General features: G+C 46.6%; 1 protein-coding gene across 1 annotated transcript in view; it reads left to right on the forward strand.

Annotated features, from left to right (window-relative positions):
- The first annotated feature begins 6,152 nt into the window (after window positions 1-6,152).
- Window positions 6,153-20,633, forward strand: part of LBH (LBH regulator of Wnt signaling pathway) — a 39,432-nt gene continuing 24,951 nt past the window's right edge. The window contains exons 1-2 of the mRNA XM_076000644.1: window positions 6,153-6,264; window positions 13,617-13,737. The gene's annotated coding sequence lies outside the window, so the exon portion shown is untranslated. The remainder of the gene's footprint in view (window positions 6,265-13,616; window positions 13,738-20,633) is intronic.

Consider the following 20,633-nt stretch of genomic DNA (forward strand, 5'->3'; position numbering starts at 1 on the left):
TCTTCTTTAGTATGACATATCAACCATTATGATGTTGCGGTGAATCTTTTGCCATTCCACACATGGGCTAGCTTCTGAATACTCAGTGAAAATTACCTTTTTCTTTCTATAGCTCCCAACCACTTGAAAAAAAAAAAACAAACCAAACTCAAGTTCTATATATCTTGTGCATGTGGGCTCAACTTAAAATTCATTATATGATAACTCGAACATAGTACAATGGATACGTATTGGGCATTACAAAGTGATTTCTGGTTTGAACAGGATTCCAACTGCAGCATGCCTTCAAGGAATGAGCTCTTTCTGGGCATTTAACCATGAAAAACTGACTATCAGAGATTCTGACTTAATTGGTCTAAAGAGGGACTAGGGCACTAATACGTTTTTCTAAAAGCTCTCAAGATGATTCTAATGTACACTCCAGTTTGAAAACCACTAGACTAAATGATGTCAGGTTTCCAACTTTAAACTATTCAGATGCCTTGCTGTTCATTTAAATTCAACACACATTTTTAAGCACCTGTCATATGCCAGACACTGTGTGAGGCTCCAGAGAATGAGCAGATCAGTTGCACTTCTTGCCTTCAAGGTACACATAGTCTAGCAGGGGAGATTTTTATAAAGCAGAATTAGGATGGGAGTGGTAGCTCACGCCTGTAATCCTAGCACTCTGGGAGGCCAAGGCGGAAGATTTGCTTGAGTTCAGGAGTTTGAGACCAGCCTGAGCAAGAGTGAGACGTCTCTACGGAAAAATTAGCCGGGCATGGCAGCACATGCCTGTAGTCCCAGCTACTCGGGAGGCTGAGGCAGGAGGATTGTGTGAGCCCAGGAGTTTGAGGTTGCTGTGAGCTAGGCTGATGCCACGGCACTCTACCCAGGGCAACAGACCAAGACTTGGTCTCTAAATAAATTAATTAATTAAATAAAATAAGCAGAATTAATTCTATCTAGAGGCCCCACAAATTGTGAAACAGAGAAATGTTGCCTCTATACATAGAAATAAAAGGAGAAGAGGGAAAGGGGGACCTGCCCATGTGACCCCATTGTTGTGTATCCCCTCCCTTCCTCCAGAGGGCACAGTACGTGGATTAAACAGGAACACAAGGAGCTGCCTGGCAGTCACTTGGTTCTCAGATTTGAATTGAATGGGCATGGCTGAGGGGCGTACCCTTCCAGACTGGATGACTTCCTAATGCAGGAATGCAAAGCCTGCCCCACAAGTGGCAAGTGTGAGATGATTTTCAGCAGCTCCTCCGCCAAAAAACTGTCAGGTAACTACAGTCACCCTCCTCCTCCCTTCCTGCTTGCTTCTCCAGCTGCCTGCTTTGTGTGTCCCTCCTCCCAGATGCCCTCAGCTGGCCCCTTCCCTAAGTCCTTACCCCACCCAAGCTCACCTGCCCCCAAGTTGCCTCTCGCTGGTCTTGGTTCTGACCTCCGTGCTGCAGGTGTCGGTCAGCTGGGCTGGACTTCATACAGAGCAGGGATGGAAAGAGCAAGAGAGACGCATAACACCTGCATGGTTATGGCACCTATTCCTCCAAAAGAAACTTCAAAGTGAGGGAATTCATGAATGAGATATTTTAATAAATGCAAAATCAGGCAGCCCCCAATCTAAATCAATCCCCTGAAGAGTAAACTTGATGAATTTTGGCAGAAAATATTAATAGCATATGCCCAAGCCTGCCCCTTGACCTCACCCTGGCCACAGCAGGTGTGGTCCGTGAGGGAGACAGAGCCTGCTCCAGGCAGACCCCGCCAAGAGGGGATGGGCTGCTTCCCAAAATGGCCAGTGTCCCGCCTGAAGCCTTTTGTGAGGTTTCAAGCACTAGATGGAGTGTTGACTACTTTTAACATACCTTATAAGGAACCTCTTACAACCACTTTGTGGCCTGCTTTTAACTGCCTTCCAATTCTACCATTCTTTGAAATATTTGAGCTGAATTCAGGAGATTTCCTGTAGGTGGAAGAACAGTGACACCCCTACAAAGCCATGAGTATTAATAAATATTTAACGGAGACTTTCCTCGGTCACAGTTCTATGACATTCTCTAATATTTCCTGTCCCTCCATACTTTGTAAAATTATTATAACCATTTTACAAATAAGAAAGCTGAGGCTTGAAGAAGCTGAAAGAGTTGCCCATTATCTCACAAAACACAAATGGATCCCGTCCAGGTTTCCTGACTTTTAGTCTGATGTTCATGGTATGATATCATGATTTTTATTCTGTTCGGACACAGTAAGAACTGCAAAAAAAAAAAAAAATTCCTCAGAATACTTACCTTCAAGACAGAAAATGATCTCAAAGAAGAAACGGATTTGGTGGAGTTTGATGGCTGGATTAGCTGTGGGGGCAATGCCCACGAGTCACCAGGAGGGGGCAGAAGTCCACCATCCTATTAATAGATACATCCTTTTAAAGGCCATGCAGGACTGGGACTTGGTGTGGAGAGACCTACCTTTTCCTTGAGAGAAAACTCAAGAAAAGCGCAGAAAAGAGCCAGTGCGGACTGTGTGAAGGCCGGTTCAGGGCAGGTGACAACAGGGTACATCTAAAGGAGAGGCTTCTCCTCTATGGCCTGCACCCAGAAGGCGGGAGGCCTAGCGAAAGGGGCGGCCCTGCAAACACACCAGGAAAATACCTAATCCCACAATTCCCCAGTGACGGTTAAAGGTCAATCCCATGAGTTCTCACACTAACAGGCCAGGAGTTCTGTTTTGCACAACTTCTGAAAAGAGCTGAATGAAGGGAAAAGAGATGTAAATCTCTCTCTTTCGAAATTTTGAGGTTTTTTTGTTTTGTTTTGTTTTTGAGAACCTACTTTTAACAGCCAAACAGTTCCTGAGTGAACAGCGGGGTGCAAGCGCCAAGCCTCAACCACATCTCCTGTGATAATCCCTTCTCCAAGGAAAGGCAGGAGAGCCAACTCTTGGACTTTGACGTCCTTGCAGTTTTTGTTATCTACCTGCTGCCAAGAAGAAAGAAAGGAGCAGATGCAGCAGTTTCTCAACTGTACCTGCCATTTTTACAACCTCCTTTAAAAAGCCCCGATAGCTTGTTTTTTCGGGGCCAGCACATTCTTCCTCTTTCCAGCTCTGTGCTGGGCCTTTTTCCCCCTTCCCCCCCATGGAAAAGTAATATACCTTTTCTTTCTATCCTAATTTCTGTCTGGAGAAATCTTTTTCAAAACCTACATGCACAGGCATCTCCACTCCAACACCTAGAGGCAGCGAAAGACACATGCACAGGGTTTGAATATGAGCAATCCAGGGACTCCTCAATCCAGTGTTTCTAGCCTGTGACCACATTCCCTCTCCGCACCTGCTTCTGCATGCGTGAATGGAAGGTGACAACACCTGCTTGCAGGAGTATGGGAATAATTAGGAGAAAATCCCTTTGCATACTCTAAAGTGCATACAGGTTAGTCGAGGTGGGTTTGAAGGCTGCTCCCTCTAAGTCTCTCGCTAGCACATAGTGCTGGGTAGTGGGGAGGACAAGGGAAGTCACACCCCCCATGTGGCTGGGACATCCATCTTTGACCATGGGACATCTTGACCTCGGGTCATCTATCCCTGTGTCTGTTTAGGTCCTGCTCCACCCACAGCACCTCCTGTTCCAGCCCTGTGGCCACCTCCACCCCTCCAATTTCTTAGTTCATTCATTCATTCATTCGTTCGTTCAGCACACAGCAGGCACTGATGCATCAGGAGTACAAAGACAAAATAGGACTCTATCCTTGCCTTTCCCAGCGTGGTAGAGGAGTCAGGGCCTACACAGAGAGGTGCACTTTTCAGAGAGGGGGGTCAGGGTAGTGGTTATGGGCACTGGCTTTGGAGCCAGAAGGGGAAAGCAAATAACAGAGGGAGGCTATATTTGAAGATATATAGCTGAGAATTTTTTAGAAATAAAGAAAATATAAAACTTCAGATTGAAAGGATTCCTAATATTAAACAAGACAGATCTAAAAAGGAACTCACACCTAAATATACAATAGTGAAATTTAATGACATTAATAACAAAGAGAAACTTCCCAAAATATTTATAAAGAAAAAATAGATCAACTAAAAAGGAAAAGAATCAGACTGACATAAAATCTTGATAACAAAACTGGTTACAAGAAGATAATGAAGTAATATTTTAAAGTGTTGTTGGAAAAGAACTTCAAACCCAGAATTTTATATCCAGGGCGGGAAGTGAGCTCATGGCTGTGCTGTGTGCCCACACCCAGGCACGTGACCTCTCCCAGGGGTGACAGCCCCCTTAGCAGCCCCTCCCTGTGGGAGTGAGCCCTGGCTGCCCCACCCCAATATAATGGCCTGGGGTGAGGGACTGCCTTGTTCTCCACCAACTCACCCCCTGGCCTGATGCTACATTCCTACAGCTGTGGGGACCCCAATGTAAGATCAGTGTGACCTCTTGCTCTCTTCTTTGACCCTCAGCTATTTTCAGAGCTTGGGGAATATAATACTGCCCTGTCTAGCCCCCAGGGGTATGAGGAGGGGCAAAAGAGATGGTTAAGTGCTCTATAAACATGGAGAGCTGCACACAATGAAGTGCTGCTATTATCAGGGATATACCATGTAAGAATCTCTAATTCTGGAGTCTGAGCCTCTGAGGGAAATCCCACATGGTGATGTGAAGTCCTGGATTTAATCCTGTTTGCTTAGGGTTGGGGGAAGATTCCCCGCAGGTCTGTGGCTGCTTAGGTCATTGGAAAAGAACTTCTGGGGGCCAGAGCCAGCTTTCAGCCAGATGGAGAAGTAACTCGATGTTGGTGGTTCCATGCACTCTTTAGCCGTCCCCTCCCACACCCTCACCCACACCCTGAGACTGTATTTCCCCCACCCCATCCCCTACCGTCCCCTCCTCTGGTTTCATTGAGCGACTGCCTGGCCTTCCCTGCCTGTAACAGGGCCCCACACCCTGAGCATTTCGCTTCCCCTCTGCCAGCAGAGCTGCCTTTGCTATATCTGTACCCTATAACCTGCTCTCAGCTAGGCCCAGGCCAAGGAGACCCTCAATCTGAGGGTCTCCTAGGTGATGTGGGCTCACTTCTCATAAGTTATACGTGTATTTCCTTTCAATAGGGGCATCCAAAGTCTTAACCCAAAGGGGGCAAAAATATCAGGAGCCCAGGCAGCCTGGTGGCAGGAAGGGGGAGAGAGACGTTCTAAGGCCCCAGGTGGCCCACTTCTGCAGTAATGTAGAATCTTAAGAAATGCTCCCTGGTTTCCTGGATAGACTCTCTCCTGGACCTAGGCTGTCTGCTCTCTAGAAACAGACCCTCACTTTCAGTCTCTCGTAATGGCTACTCCCAGCAACCTTTGAACCTTTATCAATTTTCGCTATTTTCTACCATCTCTTTAGTTTTATTTTTCAAGTAGGTCTGATGTTCTTCCAATATTCCTGCCTTTCTGATTCTTGTCTCATAAAAATCAGCCTTTTCTATAGAAGCTTTATTGGAAGAGGTTTCAAGCACGAGGTAGGAAATTGGATTAGATTATCTTGGGCACCATTCGTGAATTCATCGATTTTGCAAAATTTGCAACATGGTTAACGCTAAACTAACACCACTGGGAATCACTAATGATTAAACCTTCAACTCTACGGATGGTGCCCCTGTGCTTAATGAGAACATACAACGCTAACCAGCAAGTTCTTTGTCTGGTGTTAAGATTCGTGAGCTACTCTGACATTATCTAATTTGAACATTCAAGCTAACCATGTTCCCAGTGTGCCTTGGACATCCTATCTCAGTAATAACAGTAATAAATAATGCATATCAGGCACCTAGAATGCCTGACAATGCTGGGCATTGTCCCACGTACTTTACATACATGAACACATTTATTTCTCACAATTATACAATGAGATAATCACCATTTTCATTTCTACATTACAGAAGGGGAAACTGAGGCACTGCACACTTAAGTAATTTGCCCAAATCTGCCCAGAGCTGGTAAATGAATGTTCAGGAATTCAGGATGAGCACACTGGGCTGTTAACCAATGCACATACCATGTCCCAAAGCTCACAAACTTATTGGACCTTTGGGACAATCCTCCCACCGCATCTGGAATGATGCCTCCCTGTCTCTTCACAGGAGACTACCAGAACTCTCTCCCTGCCCCTCCCACCATTGTGATGTGTGCATAGCGAGAAGAGCTGGAAGAATCAGGAGACTCTGAAAGAGATGGTGGTTCTACAAGGACAGGTGCTGAAACTACACCAAGAAGTAGGAAGTACATGATGCTTGAATTGAAGTAAGAAGGGTCGGAGAGGGGAGAGGAGGAGAAATTAGGGGTCCCAGTGTGGGGCTTGGAGATCATAAGCACATGCCAGATGCCAGATAATGAATAAAAAGGAAGATTCAAAATCATAAAGTTATCAATTCCTCCCAAATTTATCTCTAGAATTTCAATTGAAGTACAATAGGGTTTTTTGTTTGGTTTGGTTTGGTTTTTGTTTTGTTTTGAACTAGGCAATCTGATCCCAAAATTCCCTTGGAAGAACAAAGGGCCAAGAATAACTGAGAAACAATTTTGAAAAAAGTTCAAGGTGGAAGAACTTGCCCTACCAGATTTCAAGATTTATTATCAAAATATTTAATAAAGAAGACAGTACAGTTTGGGCACAAGGACAAACTAAGGCAGCAGAATCAAGAGACCAGCCCTGGCCCCCGTGTTTGGAAACAAGATAGGGCAGAGATGACATTACACCTCAGTGTGGAAAGGGTGGTCTATTTGATTGAATGAGGGCTAGGAATGACTTTTAACCATATAGAGAATACAAAGTTGATTTCTAGGTTAGATCGATCCCAGGTGGATTAAAAACAAAACTTTAAAAAAAAAGGCAGAATTTAAAACATGAGATGAAAAGATAGAAAAATTCTTCATGATCTTAACATAAATAAAGATTTCATTTAAACACACACACACACACACACACACACACACACGGGCCGGGCGTGGTGGCTCACGCCTGTAATCTTAGCACTCTGGGAGGCTGAGGCAGGTGGATTGCTCAAGGTCAGGAGTTCGAAACCAGCCTGAGCAAGAGTGAGACCCTGTCTCTACTGTAAATAGAAAGAAATTAATTGGCCAATTAATATATATAGAAAAAATTAGCCAGGCATGGTGGCACATGCTTGTAGTCCCAGCTACTGGGGAGGCTGAGGCAGGAGGATTGCTGAGCCCAGGAGTTTAAGGTTGCTGTGAGCTAGGTGGAGGCCACAGCACTCACTCTAGCCTGGGCAACAAAGTGAGACTCTGCCTCAAAAAAATAAAAAGAAAGAAAGAAAGAAAGTGAAACACACACACAGAAAATAGGAACCATAAAAAAGTGATACTTTTACTACAGCATTAAAATTAACTTCTGTACAACAAAGGCTGCCATAACCATGTGGAAAACAAACAGTAGCCTTGGAGAAGATATTTGCAATGAATATAACATGTATAGAAATATCTCAAATTAATAAGAAAAAGACAACATGTTGGAAATGGGCAAAGAATATAAACTATCAATTCATGGAAGAAGAACCCCAGAAGATCAATAAAAATATAACAAGACACTCACTCTCACTATTAATCAAAGAAATACAAATCAAAACAATGATGAGATACCATTCACACCCACCAGATCTGCAAAAATGTGTTGGCCAATGCCAAGTGTTGGGAAAGAGCTGTGAAAGCATGGAGTCTCATTCACTACTAGTGGGAGTGTAAGTCGATCCAACACACTGGAGAGCAATTTGGCAACAACTAGGAAAGTAGAAGGTGAACATGTCCAGAAATTTCACTCCTACGCATACAGTCAAGAAGACATGAATTAAGATGTTCAGTGCAGCATGGGAGACAACCTAAATATCTGTCAACAGGAGAATGGATAACTAAAATGTATCCTAGTTATACAATGGAATACAATACAGCATGTGTCAACACCGATAAAAATCTCACAATCATAACGCTAAGGGAGACATACACACCGCAGAAGACTATAATACTATAATACAGATTATTATATACTATAGAGAGTTTAAAAGCCTGCACAATAACACTAATGTTTGCGATACATAAAAATGTAGTACAAATGTAAAAACACACATGAAGATGATTAACACAGATCTCAAAACAGTGCTTATCTCTGGGAAATGAGGGGGAAATGGGGTGAGGAGGAAGACAGAGGAGAGCTCAGTTGTATCTCTAGTGCTTACTCTCTTGGAAGAAAAAAGACATGACATACACAAGGTAACATGTTAATATTTGCTAAAATTGATGTGGCCATCATTACTGCTGCCCACCACATATAATGTTTCTGGCTCTCTGCCTTTCAGATCTACAGTATGATTGCATTTCCCCATCGATGCATTTTGAAGTTTGTGGGGGGTTAGAGGCTTGTTTTGGCCAGTGACATGTGAGTGGAAGTGACCTGTGGTTCTGGCCTCATGAAGAAATGCACAAAAGCTTTGGCCACCATGGCATCCCAGAGGCAAAGCTTCTCTCCTCCCCTGTCCCTGAGCAAGCGTGACTCCAAGGAAACCCACGGAGGACTGGAGGAGTGAGAAAGGAGCTTCTGGTGCTCTCAGCCACTGGGGCTTGGGGGTTGGTTGTTACTGCGGCACAACCTAGCCTGCCCTGGCTGAACTAGCTGAGAAATCAGTCTCTGATTTTATCAACATGTTGAAATATTACCCCCCAAAAAACAATTTTAAACACTTTTTAGATTGGAGGTTAATCCTAATTCTTCATTCCTCGCACATTCTCTGTCCTGGCTTATAGAAGACCTCTTTTGTATTTTATTAACTTTGGTTTTCTCAATAAGTACTTCCAACTTGGGAGGGAAGCAACGTGGAACTACAGGAGCATCTTGATAAGGGGAATGAAAGATGGGCTCACCCTCCCAGCATGAGTCCAGATTCCCCCACCCCACACTGTCCCCAGCCTACAGCATCACCCATCAACAGGGGAGCCAGGAACCCAAGGAGAAACCTTAGCTCTTCTCCAGAGAAATGTAAGCAGAAGTTTTGAAGAATGCAACTGGTGCTGACTCTTTGTACGGCTTTTAGAAAGATCATTCCACCTGTTGTTCCCAATCTCTGACTCCTCTCAGGGGGATTGCCGCCAGGGGATCCCACCCTGCCCCTAGAGGGCCAGCACTGGCCCTCCTTCCCTAATGATAGCTGCAGTTCACCTTGGGAGAAAACCTCAAAAAAACTTTCCTACACCCCTTGGCTCCCAGGTTCCTTTTCAGGGTGACTGCAAGGCCCTCCCTTGAGCAAAAGCCCAGCAAGGGGTGGGGGAGGGGTGGCGCAGTGGAAGAAGGAAGAGAAAGTTGTGCTCTAGGCCAGTTCTGCTCCTGACTGTGCACAGAAACGCAAGCAGCAAGTCACCGTGAAATGCAATGCCTTTGAGAAGTTCCGTGGAAAGAATGACATCATGACCAACCACTCCCCCCACCCCACCTTTTTTCCAGTGGGAGTGAGAAATAAATAGACTGACACATTTTCCAGTCAGGGAGCGATTCTGGAGAGCAAGTTTACCTTGGCACGGGTGCTCAGGTGGGGCTGTGAGAAACCTTATCTGTGCTTGCCCGATAAACAAGGAGCCCACAATCTCCCTGGGGCCTTGGCCACTGAGCAGGTGACCACAGAGGCAGGTGAGCAGAACAGGTGAGAAGAGCAAGCCTCGGGCTGTCCAGGGCCACGGCAGAGGCAGCCTGGCCCCAGAGCAAGCTGTGTTAAGTAAATATTGCCTTAATTTGATTTGTGGACTCATTTACTATCTGTTGGTTGCCAAGAGAAATGCCATCACCAACATATTCACCACCATATTCAAAGGTAAAATTCCTGTCCTTTAAATAGAGGATACCCAAACTGTAATGTGCATATGGTCACCTGGGAAATCTCATTAAAATGCAGATTCTGATTCAGCCGGTTGGGATGGCAGAGAAATTGCCTTCCTAACAAATTTCTGGTGAGCTGATGGTGCTGGTTTGTGGTCTCTGAATTAGCAAAGTCTCAAGTTCAGAGGACTGTATGCATTTTACACAGACTAGTTACCATTTAAGGAGCATCAAGCCAGGTTACAGGTGCGGCACCAGATGTTTTCTATCATCCACCTCTTGTAACTACACAACTCTGCAAGGTGGGTGTTATTATCCCCGCCCCCTCCTTGGCAGGCAAGGAAATGGAAGCTAAGAGAGGTTCATTCATGCGTTATATGTGTAATTTCCAAGAGATTTCATTGCTACCTTCTCAGTGATCTGAAATAACCCAAAGACAAAGGATAATAAACACCCTGTGGTGGAGACGGGCGTTGTCTGCTTGCGGGATGGGCCCTCTCGACACCTGGGTGTGAGTAATTCTGTCTGTACCCCGGCAGGGCCAAGCACAGGAACTTAGGAATCCTCGTATCAACGCTTGGCCTAGAAAGCCCTGGCTTAGAAGGAAACAGTTGCTCAAAAAGGTGGACAAGTCTGGTTTTCAGATCCCTCTGCTGCTGATGTGTTCACTCCTAGGACATGCAGTTGGAGAGAATTCTTAATACCAGAAGGAGTGCTTTGATGTGTCAGCTTGGAAAAAATGCCTCGCAAGGGCCATTCAGGACTGCAGGACAACAGCAAAAGGCCCCAGCTTGTGGAAACACCAAAGTAAGGAAAGGCAATTATGACCAGATTGACCTGCCTGGAGATACTGAAATACCTCAAGGAACTATCATGCGCCCTTGCAAAACCAAGGCGGCTTCTGGGTATAAACTTGCGTCGTGTCTGGATCACACGGAGCAAGGCAAGCATGATAGGCTGATCCTGGCCACGTGCTACACTCAGGGAAAAGTGTGTGAGATGAGACTCTCCCTCCAGCCCCTTGGAAGACCTGAATGTTGGTGACCACTCAGCAAGCTGGGCTGCTCCAGGACTCCGTTAACACCCTGACCTTATCCATAGTGGTTCTGAGACGTGAGCATGATTTGTACTGCAGGGCGAGTACGAATCCAGGTTCCGGCTCCCTGGAAGCCCACAGCAACTGACCACATCCCTGGGAGGCTGCTCTGCAGACGACACTCAGAGTGGCAAACCTCAGGACAAACTGAACTTCCCTAAAGAAGGCATATTTAATTCTGTTATTTACATATCACATCTTTCCAGAGAGTGTTGGGATTTACAAAACCCACATAAGATAGAGCAAAGTTTAAAAAAAAAAGAGCAAATACAGAGGAAGGGAAGGCAAAAGAGGACAAAGCCCAGTGCGGTCACTACCTCACTGCGTACTGTAGGGCCTGTACACTTGGACTAAGGCATTCTCAGATCAAGCTCTGCCTTCCTAACCTACAAAGCAAAGGTTCAGGAAAAGCACATACAGCACTTGCCGCATCCATGATGTGAAAAAGCCGGCAGCTGCCTCAGAGAAGTGCATCTATTCCTGCTGCTGAGGTGCCCCAGGGGCCTCAGAGGAAGAAGCTAAAGACACACAGAATGCCATGAAGAGCGCCTCCAATAACAGCCCCACATAACCCATGGGGAGCGTCCTGGGATCTTTCCTGTAACACACCAGTGCAGGGTAATGACCATACCAATGCCCGGTCCAGCAACAGCAATTATGGAAGACTCCAGAATGACCCCTGCTGAGCTAGCTTAATCCCAGGACAAAGATCAGAAGAAAGGAACTGCTTCTGGAATGTGACAGGCCCTGCCTCTCTGGGAGTCTGAATTCAGTCTTCTCCCCAGGTCTTGTTCCAGCCCCGCTCAAGGCTTTGGGGAGCGAGTCCCTAGGGCTCCCAGCAAGGCTGCAGGCATCCAATCAGGCGCACAGCAGAGTCTGCCCACCACCACCTTTTGGCACAGAGCAGTCTCCTCTCGGGTCAAGGAAAAGCCAAGGAGCCTGAGGGGCCAAGTGTTGGTCCTGGGTTCACTGTTCACTGACTGTTGGAACTTAGCAAAGCCACTTCCTCTCCCGTGGGCCTTGGCTATGTCACCTGCAAAATGTAGAAGTCAGGCTCGCACCTACTCTGTGCTTTCCCGGAGGATTCTCTGTGACAGAGCTGTGCAGTGCATGGCACACTCAAGAGAGGCAACGTCGGGGGCTGGTGGCAAGTGTTGGGGTCTGTGCTAGATATGAAATGTGCCCCCAGGTCCCTTCTAGGGAGGATCTGCTGCCCAGCTGCAGAGAGCTGCCTCACCCAGGATCATGCCCTCCCACGACACACACAATGCAGACTGGGCACAGCAGGAGAGTAAAGGCCCAGGCATTCTGTGCCAGTGCATGTCCCTCTGACTACCTGGATTGGCGCCAAAGCTCCCCACAGGGTGGGCCAAGATTTGTAAAGCCTGCGTCTCAATTAGACTTCTTTCTCTACCCAAGGTTGCCTCTTCCCCCTTCCTTGCATAAGCATTAGTCCCAAACCCTGTCTCAGCATCTGCTTCTGAAGAACTCAATCTGCCAAGCACGTGACATTTAGAATGGAAACCTCAGGCTCTGTGGACCCAAGAGCTACCAAAGCAACCAGCATGGATGGGCTGACAGCACTGGTGGCCACAGCTGCTCCTCAATAGACAGTCACTGCATGGAAAACAGACATGACCATCTTCTCCCCAAATCAGCCCCCTCTTGACTTTGCTTTTCCAGCTGCTGATGCCAGTTTTCCAGCCACCCAAGCTCAGGAACTCCAAGCATTTCCCAGCTCCCTCTTCCTTCTGCTCCCATATCCAGACAGCTACTACGTTTTGAAGCTCTATCTATGCAGACACCACCTCCCTCTTGGGCCATTGCAGTAGCCCCATGAGGACCCCCTCCCTCCTTGCCATCAGAAGCTCATCTGTGGTGCAGGGTACTGACACTGTGATCCCCCTGAAGGCCCCCATCACTCAGGCCATTGCTCCACAGAAGGAAGAGAATAAAACACTGAAGTCATACTCATCCCTCACACCTGTTTCCCCGAAGTCACTGGGAGGTGTTCGTTGCTGCTTGTGGGAAATACCCAAACACAAACAAAAGGTGGTAAAACAATGTGAATTGGATGAGAAGCTTCTGTTTCTGTTTGGGTTGAGGTCAGTGTTGTTTCCCTCACTTAGACCTAGAGAACAGAGCACTGTTCACCTGATGAGATGCCCCTGGCACATAGCGTATGTGCTTGTGTGGACATGTGGAGGTCCCAGGAACAAAGAAGAGCTGGGCTACTTGCTGGCAGTCGATACCAGGGTATTTCTCAATGTTTCTGGTGAGCAAATAGCTAGAAGATGCTGGAGGAAATGCCCATGCCCTGTGTACGAGAGGCAGGCTGTGAGGTTGGGGACTGTATGTACCAGGCCAAGGAGGGCCAGTACAACCTCATGCTTGGCCACACAAACGGACCAGCTCACAGACCTGCGTGATTGTAGCCAAGGTGTCAGCAAGTGTGAGACCCAGAGCCAATCCTCCAAAAAAGGTGCTGGGGAAGAGGGAGAGAAGGGACATTAACTATGACATTTGGCATCATTCTCTTCTAAGAGAACTGGCTTGGCCTCTCTCAGAAACCAAAAAAGGGTTTTGCTGCCTTGGCTATGTTTTCCTGTTAAAAAGCAACAAAATAAAATAATCAATGTAGGTTTCACTTTCCTTTCTTTTTTACTGTTCATCTTTAAGCAGGCCCAATAGAGGAAAATTTAATACTGCACCTTTCTGTCAGAAGCTGAGTGCCTGTCACTATTGCACCCTGACTGCATTGTGAGCTGAGGGGAAGGCACTAATAAGGCCCATCGTACGGGTGAGTAAACTGAGCCCTGGCAAGTAATGGGAACTGTTCGTTGCTCTTATTAAGAAGAATGCCAGGCAACGTCGTATCTGTGTGTAACCCATTTGTCTTTATAGTTTCTTCTTTGTAAATGTTGTGAAAAACCACAATTTCTTCTTTGTAAACATCATGGAAGATTAGGCAAAGTCAATCGAGTGAGAATAACGCTGGGGATCCTCTGTAGGGTGGCACTGGAAGCAAAGTGGGTCAGTGGTTTCACTGGCACACTCTGCAACCCCAAAGACAAGATGAGCAGGTGGCTAGGAGTGGTGAGCACTCCCTGCCCCGCCCCCCAGGAAGACCCGAACACACAGAGCACTCCGGCCCTTTGCAGCAATTACATGGGGCACGTCAGAATGAGGTTGGAAAACAGCTCAGGAGCATCACCTTCCCGCTTCCTGGTTTTCCTTTCCAAAGAGGAGCCTGGAGGAGAACAAACAAGAAAGCCAGGCGTGCAAGCAGGGCAGCAGGGGGTGCAAGGCAAGGCTTTTGCCTGGGCACTGGCACTGCCTCTGAATTCATCCCCAGAGGGTAAGTGCCCCTGGTAAGGGCAGGAGGTGTGGGTGGCCAGCTGCCCCACCATCCTCAGCAGCTGGGGACAGTAGTGTCACTGGCTCTACCCAAGCCCCAAATGTGCCACACGGCTGCTCTCTGGGCTCTAAAACCCTGTGTGTGAGCCTCTGGCACTCCTGAGGTTTATGGAGGACAGGAAAAGACACTTGCCCTGTTGCCATCGTGACTTGTCCTGGCTTTCACTCGGGCTCACTCATGCAGGACTTCTGCTGGTGCGCACCTGGGCAGGCGCGCTGGGCACCCACGGGCCTGAAGGGAGAAGTTTCTTTTGGTCTAAAGCTCTGTCCCTGATTAGGAAGAAGGAACGAAGGAAGCAAATTGTCTGCCCAGACTTTTTTTTTCCTCCTTCCATTGCTCATGAGAGTTAATCCACTAAAGTGCTGTGGCCACATGTGAGGCGAGGGTTGCAGTCAGATCTCTCCAGAAGGACTGACTGACAGGAGAAGCCATCCAAAGCCCATGCCCGCTGGACGCACCCACCCCAGCCCTTCCACGCCATTTCCTTCTTTCCCCCCTCACCATGGCGTGGTTTCCTCTCGGGCTTCTACCATCAACCTCATTCTGCCCCCTGGACCAGAGGGATCTTCCCTGTTGTCCACTTGCCCCCTGTGCAATGTCACTGTGAGACGGTGGCCTTTGAGGTCGTACCCGTATGTCCTTCCCACAATAGTGCCAGATCAAGTTCTCTTGCCTGACAGCTGCCTGGGCTCAGAGAGCTGTAGGATGGAAGTTTCGATGGAAAGGAAAGGAGGGGTTTGGGACCTTGGTAGGCTGTTACTAAGGGAGCATTGGGCTTCCTGACGTCAGCAGGTGGATGCCTGGGGTAGGTGGAAGAGAAGTGTGAAAAGAGAGGGTAGAAAGGGGAAGTCTCAAGAGACGCATTTCGCATATATGTAATGTGATCTACTTAACACTTCTGCTGAGGCCCCCCTGGCTGGAAGAGAAACGCTGACATTAGCTCCAATATCGTGGGGGTGCTGGGAACTAGACCGCGTTGGCTAATAGCAGTAACAGACTTTTTTACTGCTAGAAATCTTGTGCATGGTCCCTTCTGCAGAGCACGAGGCCCTTTACTAATGGAAGTAGTTCTTCCATTTAGCCCGTAGACTTAGAGGCCTGGGGGGCTCCAGTGCCTCCTCCCAAAGTCTGGGTACTTCCATGCTGTCTCCTCGCTCCTGGCACGAGCCTCTGCCGATGCCGCCTGTCGGCAGGACTGCCCTTCTCTCGCTTCTCCCCATCCTTTGAGGCCAGCTGGGTTGCCATCCTTTCCTTTTAGCTATTCCTGCTACCATTCCTTCAGGAGACATTTACTGAGTGCTAAATGAGGTTCCAGGCCCCCTTCCAGGTGGTGGCGATACAGCAACACACAAAACAGAGCCAGTCCCCACCCTTGAGAGCTCTCTTCTGGTGGTCAGCACCTCTCTTGCTAACCCCCTGCCCAGGGCGGAACTACTCACATCAATACCCACGCTCACGTGACTATTGCATGCAACAGTTACCATCCGGTATTAGAGAGAGTGGCCCCTCGGTCCTGTCTCCCCAGTGCCTGACACCATGCCATGCACCAGAGGCAGACACTTATTTCTTTATAAAAGGAAGTCAGGGGTAGCAAATCCCATAGGAAAGGCAAGGCTAGGAGACCTGCTGCAAACTTTACCTGCACAGCATGTGTGCTGTTTCTACTGAGCTTTATGATTCTTTTGGAATTTAGGGAATTTGTCTTCCAGCTGCATTGTCCTGGCAGGCACACTCTCATCACGCAGAGCGTCTGTTTATCTGGGATGGTTTGGTGTGTGTGTGTGTGTGGGGGGGGGTGATGGGGATGGAAGAGAACTAAAGGTCTCCTAAAGCAATTCCTTGGAAACACCACCACCTGCCTGGCACATAGTAGGTGATAATGCCTGTTAGAATTGTTGCTAAGAGAGCAGGAAGGTATAATGTGGACCCAGCTATCTGATCCCAAGGCCGGTGCCATGTGGGTGTGAAGTACACCAGGGACTCCAGCCAGCTAGTGTTAGCTCAGGTTACGGGCAGGGAGTTGGCAGAGTGCTCGGGAGGAACTGCTCTCTGGTGCATAACATGCTACTAGCTCTTCCAAGGAGAAGCAGTGAGTGTGAAATCAGCAGGGACACAGCTGCCCCCGGAGGAAGCTAGCTGACATCCTGTATACTCGAAAAGAAAACTGAAAGTGCTTTTCTTCGCAAGTAACTGTTGTAAGTGTTTCCTTTTTTTTTATAAGTCCCCAGGTACGATGGAGTTTCCCTAGTCCAGAGTTGGGGATAAAACAGGGAGAGATGTGAGCAGAGTGGTATGAAGCGAGTTTGGACTGTTCTGTGGTCCACACTCTTTGTCTAACTCAGGGAAAGTATCAGCACGCTGCAAGGAACACGCTGCTATATGATCTGCGTCCTGGTGATAGGAACGTCTCTTTTCTGGCCGTGGAAGTGCATTCCTGTGCAGATGTGGAAAGAGAGAAAGCAAGACAGAGCCAGAGGTAGGACAGGAATGTGAGTGTTTCCTTAATTGGACACGAGAGTCTTGAACTGATTCCAGTTTGAGAGTTTTCTTTTAGGGCCTGGACCCTAAAGATTCCATAGAGTTTTCTTTCTCAGAAAAATCCCTTTGCTTCAAAGGCCCCTTGGTAGCGATAAAGAAAAAGCCAGGACTGAATCTCTTTGATATTTGGGAAGGCAAGAGTTTATGAGCTGCTGGCCCCCAGGCTTCTTTTGGGGGTGAGGGGATTCTGGAAGCTTCTCTTGAGCTGATACATGGCAAGGGGAGGCACAGGCTTTACACCGGGAAGAATGCTCTGATCAAAAGGACACAAGCGCTATTCTCTTGTGCATTTATACGAGCAATTTCTCTCAGCCTTATTAATGCCCTGAGACCTAAAAAAGAGACTTCTATTGCCTGCATTTATTGCCTTAGGAGTCTGAGACACAGAGAAGTCAAGCCACTTGCTTGAGGACTTACAGCAAAGTCAATCAAAGGCTCGATGAGTTTGGTGGGTTTGGGTTGCTTTGTGTTGGTAACTGCCAATGTCCTAATGGCTGAGGTGGGGGGATGCTCACACTCTCAGGCCTTGTCCCGTTGTCACGTGACCAGTGCCCAGCTGGCACTTCCTCAGAGGCACCAAAGACAGGAGGAACTTGTGGAGGGGAGAGGAGATGCTGGGACAGTAGTGACCACCAGGCAGAGCATCAGTTCTTGCCCCCAAGAGCTGGATATGTCAATCAAGGCACTCCAGGAGGAAAATGGGGCAGTCCGTGATTGCACTGGGTGAGAACCTGAAGCAGATGCAATCAACTCTGCTGAACCCTCTCTTTCCCCCAAAACACCTCAAAAACAAGCCCTGCGTCTGCTCAGCGCTTTCCAATTTACCGAGTGTTTTCATAACATTATCTCATTTCATTCTCACTTCAACCCACACACATTCTTGCCTTTCAGATTTCTTACGTACTCAAATGAGTTTCACCGAAAAATTGGCTAGAAACTTCCCTTCTCCTACTCACTTTTTTTTTTAAACCCAAGCGTTTGACTGATATCTTTAAGAAGCTCCCAGATTCCCAGGGTGAGAAATTTGTTTATTCTGCCAGCCTTGCCCTGCTGGGTGGATGCCAGTGGTCCTGGGCTTTGCTATTGGAACCAACACTTTTGTATTCAGTTGTATTATGCCTTTTGTATTCACAAAGGCATGATAAGTGGGGAAAACATAGGCTTTGGAAACAGCAAGCCCCTGAGTCACATTTTTGTTCAACCATTTGAGAACCACATGGCCAAGTTACTTAACTTCTCAGAGTCTCTGTTTCTTCATCTGCAAAATGGAGCAATAGTGCGTAGGTCTAAGGTTGTTGTGAGACATAAATGTGGCAAGAGTTATGAATGTACTTTAGCAAATCTATCTTTCTTTCTTTCTTTCTTTCTTTCTTTCTTTCTTTCTTTCTTTCTTTCTTTCTTTCTTTCTTTCTTTCTTTCTTTCTTTCTTTCTTTCTTTCTTTCTTTCTTTCTTTCTTTCTTTCTTTCTTTCTTTCTTTCTTTCTTTCTTTTTTGAGACAGAGTGCCGTGGTGTCAGCCTAGCTCATAGCAACCTCAAACTCCTGGGCTCAAGCAATCCTCCTGCCTCAGCCTCCCAAGTAGCTGGGACTACAGGCATGTGCCACCATGCCCGGCTAATTTTTTATATATATTTTTAGTTGGCCAATTGATTTCTTTCTATTTTTAGTAGAGATGGGGTCTCGCTCTTGCTCAGGCTGGTCTCGAACTCATGAGCTCAAACAATCCGCTGCCCACCTCGGCCTTACAGGCATGAGCCACCATGCTCAGCCTATTTCTTTCTTCTATTTTCTTCCCCAAGGTGAAATGGCTACATCATAAAGTCCCTCATGGCTAACCAAAGTGCCAGCCTCACCACTCTGAGGCAGATTAAACACAATACTGTCTTTTTGCAAGCCAGAGAGAGAGAGAAAAAAAATGTGGGAATATATTGCCAAATGAATTTAGATGGAGACTTTTTTTTTTTGAAAGGGTCTTGCTCTGTTGCCGAGGCTGGAGTGCAGTGGCATGATCATGGTTCATACAACCTCAAATTCCTGGAATCAAGTGATCCTCCTGCCTCAGCCTCCTGAGTAGCTAGGATTACAGGTGTGCATCTCAATGCTCAGCTAAGTTTAAAATTTTTTTTTTAGAGATGGGGTCTCACTATGTTACCCAGACTAGTCTTGAACTACTAGCCTCAAGCAATCCTCTGGCCTTGGCCTCCCAAAGTGCTGGGATTACAGACTTGAGCCACCATGCCTGGCCATTTTTTTTTCAAACTGGATGAATAATTAGCTACATGTCCTGCACATATGGCACAGTTGCAACTGAGGTAACTCTAATAAGATTTTAAGTTCACTGCCTTTATTCTTTTTTGAATTTTTATTTTAGGAAGGAGCAGGGAAACTGGACTTATGTAAATGTTGAAAAGCAAGGCAATTGTGATTACATGTGGATTTTTATTGAAGCAGAATTGTAATTAGTCCCATAGTCCCTGGGGACTTATTGCAACAAAGGAGAAGGGAAGGAGGGAGTGCAGAGGGCTCTGATTGTATGTTTAGTTCACTGATCTGCATATAGTAGATGCTCAATAAATGTTGGTGATGGACTGAGGCATTTTAGAGAGCTCAGATCTTGGGTTTGACCTTTGCTGCTGACTTCTTGGCAAATGCAGTGCAAGACACAGTGTTATAGCGGAAAGAACATTTGACTAGCGGTCTGAAACCTGCATTCAAGTTCCATCTACACCACTTAATAGCCTGGCGACCTTGGACATGCCATTTAATCTCTTAAGTGTCTTCTCACTGTAAAATGAGGAGACTGGAATAGGTGATTTGGAAGGTCTCTTTCAGCTCTAAGGTTCTGGGGCTCTAAGTAACTTCATTCGCTTATGTTTCTGTTTCTTCATTTATTCAAAGGCAGTAGGATAGAAACCTGTCTCATAGGGTATTGGGAAGAAATGATCAGTGTGCATGTTAAAATACCCTGTCACTTTAGAGATATGAAGGAAATGCAGTGACCCAGAGCAAGAGTTATGTAACAGAGTGATCAACTGAGTATGCCTGCAACCTCTGAGTTCCAGGCCCAGCCCAACCACTTTCTACCTGTATGATCTTTGCCAAGTCCTCTAATTTATTTCAGCCTCAGTTTACATACCTGTAAACTGGGGAATGTAAGCTATGCTATGTTAATCTTATCACATTCTTTTGAAAGCCATGATAGTGAAATGCTTTGAAAAACTGCAAGACACTATATAAAGCAGTATTACTGAGAAATGGCATACTTGCTATGGTCATATTGAAGTTTAGCACCATGCCTCCCATAAATTCAAATGAATGAATGTGTCACTGTGGGGCCAGAGGAGAGACAGAAAGTACAGATTTGGGATCACAACCGAAGGCTTGTTTTCTATTTTAACTTACTGACTAAAGTGAAATTTAGTTAAAATGGGCACTAAAACGAAGTTTCCCAAAGAGTGGGCATCGGATAATTACTTTGGTGTTCTCCAATGTAAGGAATTGTTCCAGAGGCCAGATAGCTGCTGGTGGAGGCCTTGTTCTCCACACTCTTCTCCAGAATGAGGCCATTTTGACACTTACCTTGTGTGTGGTGGGAGAGGCAATCGATTTCTGAGTTTGGAAAGTTTCACATGGGAGTAATCACAAATATGTAAAGTGTGTCTGTTGTCATAAAAGTGGTATGACAGTCTTTCATCTCAGGCCTTGCCAGGGATTGCTACAAGGGAGAATGGCAGAAGGTTC

This window comes from Microcebus murinus, chromosome 3, assembly GCF_040939455.1.
Source record: "Microcebus murinus isolate Inina chromosome 3, M.murinus_Inina_mat1.0, whole genome shotgun sequence".
Taxonomy (NCBI): domain Eukaryota; kingdom Metazoa; phylum Chordata; class Mammalia; order Primates; family Cheirogaleidae; genus Microcebus; species Microcebus murinus.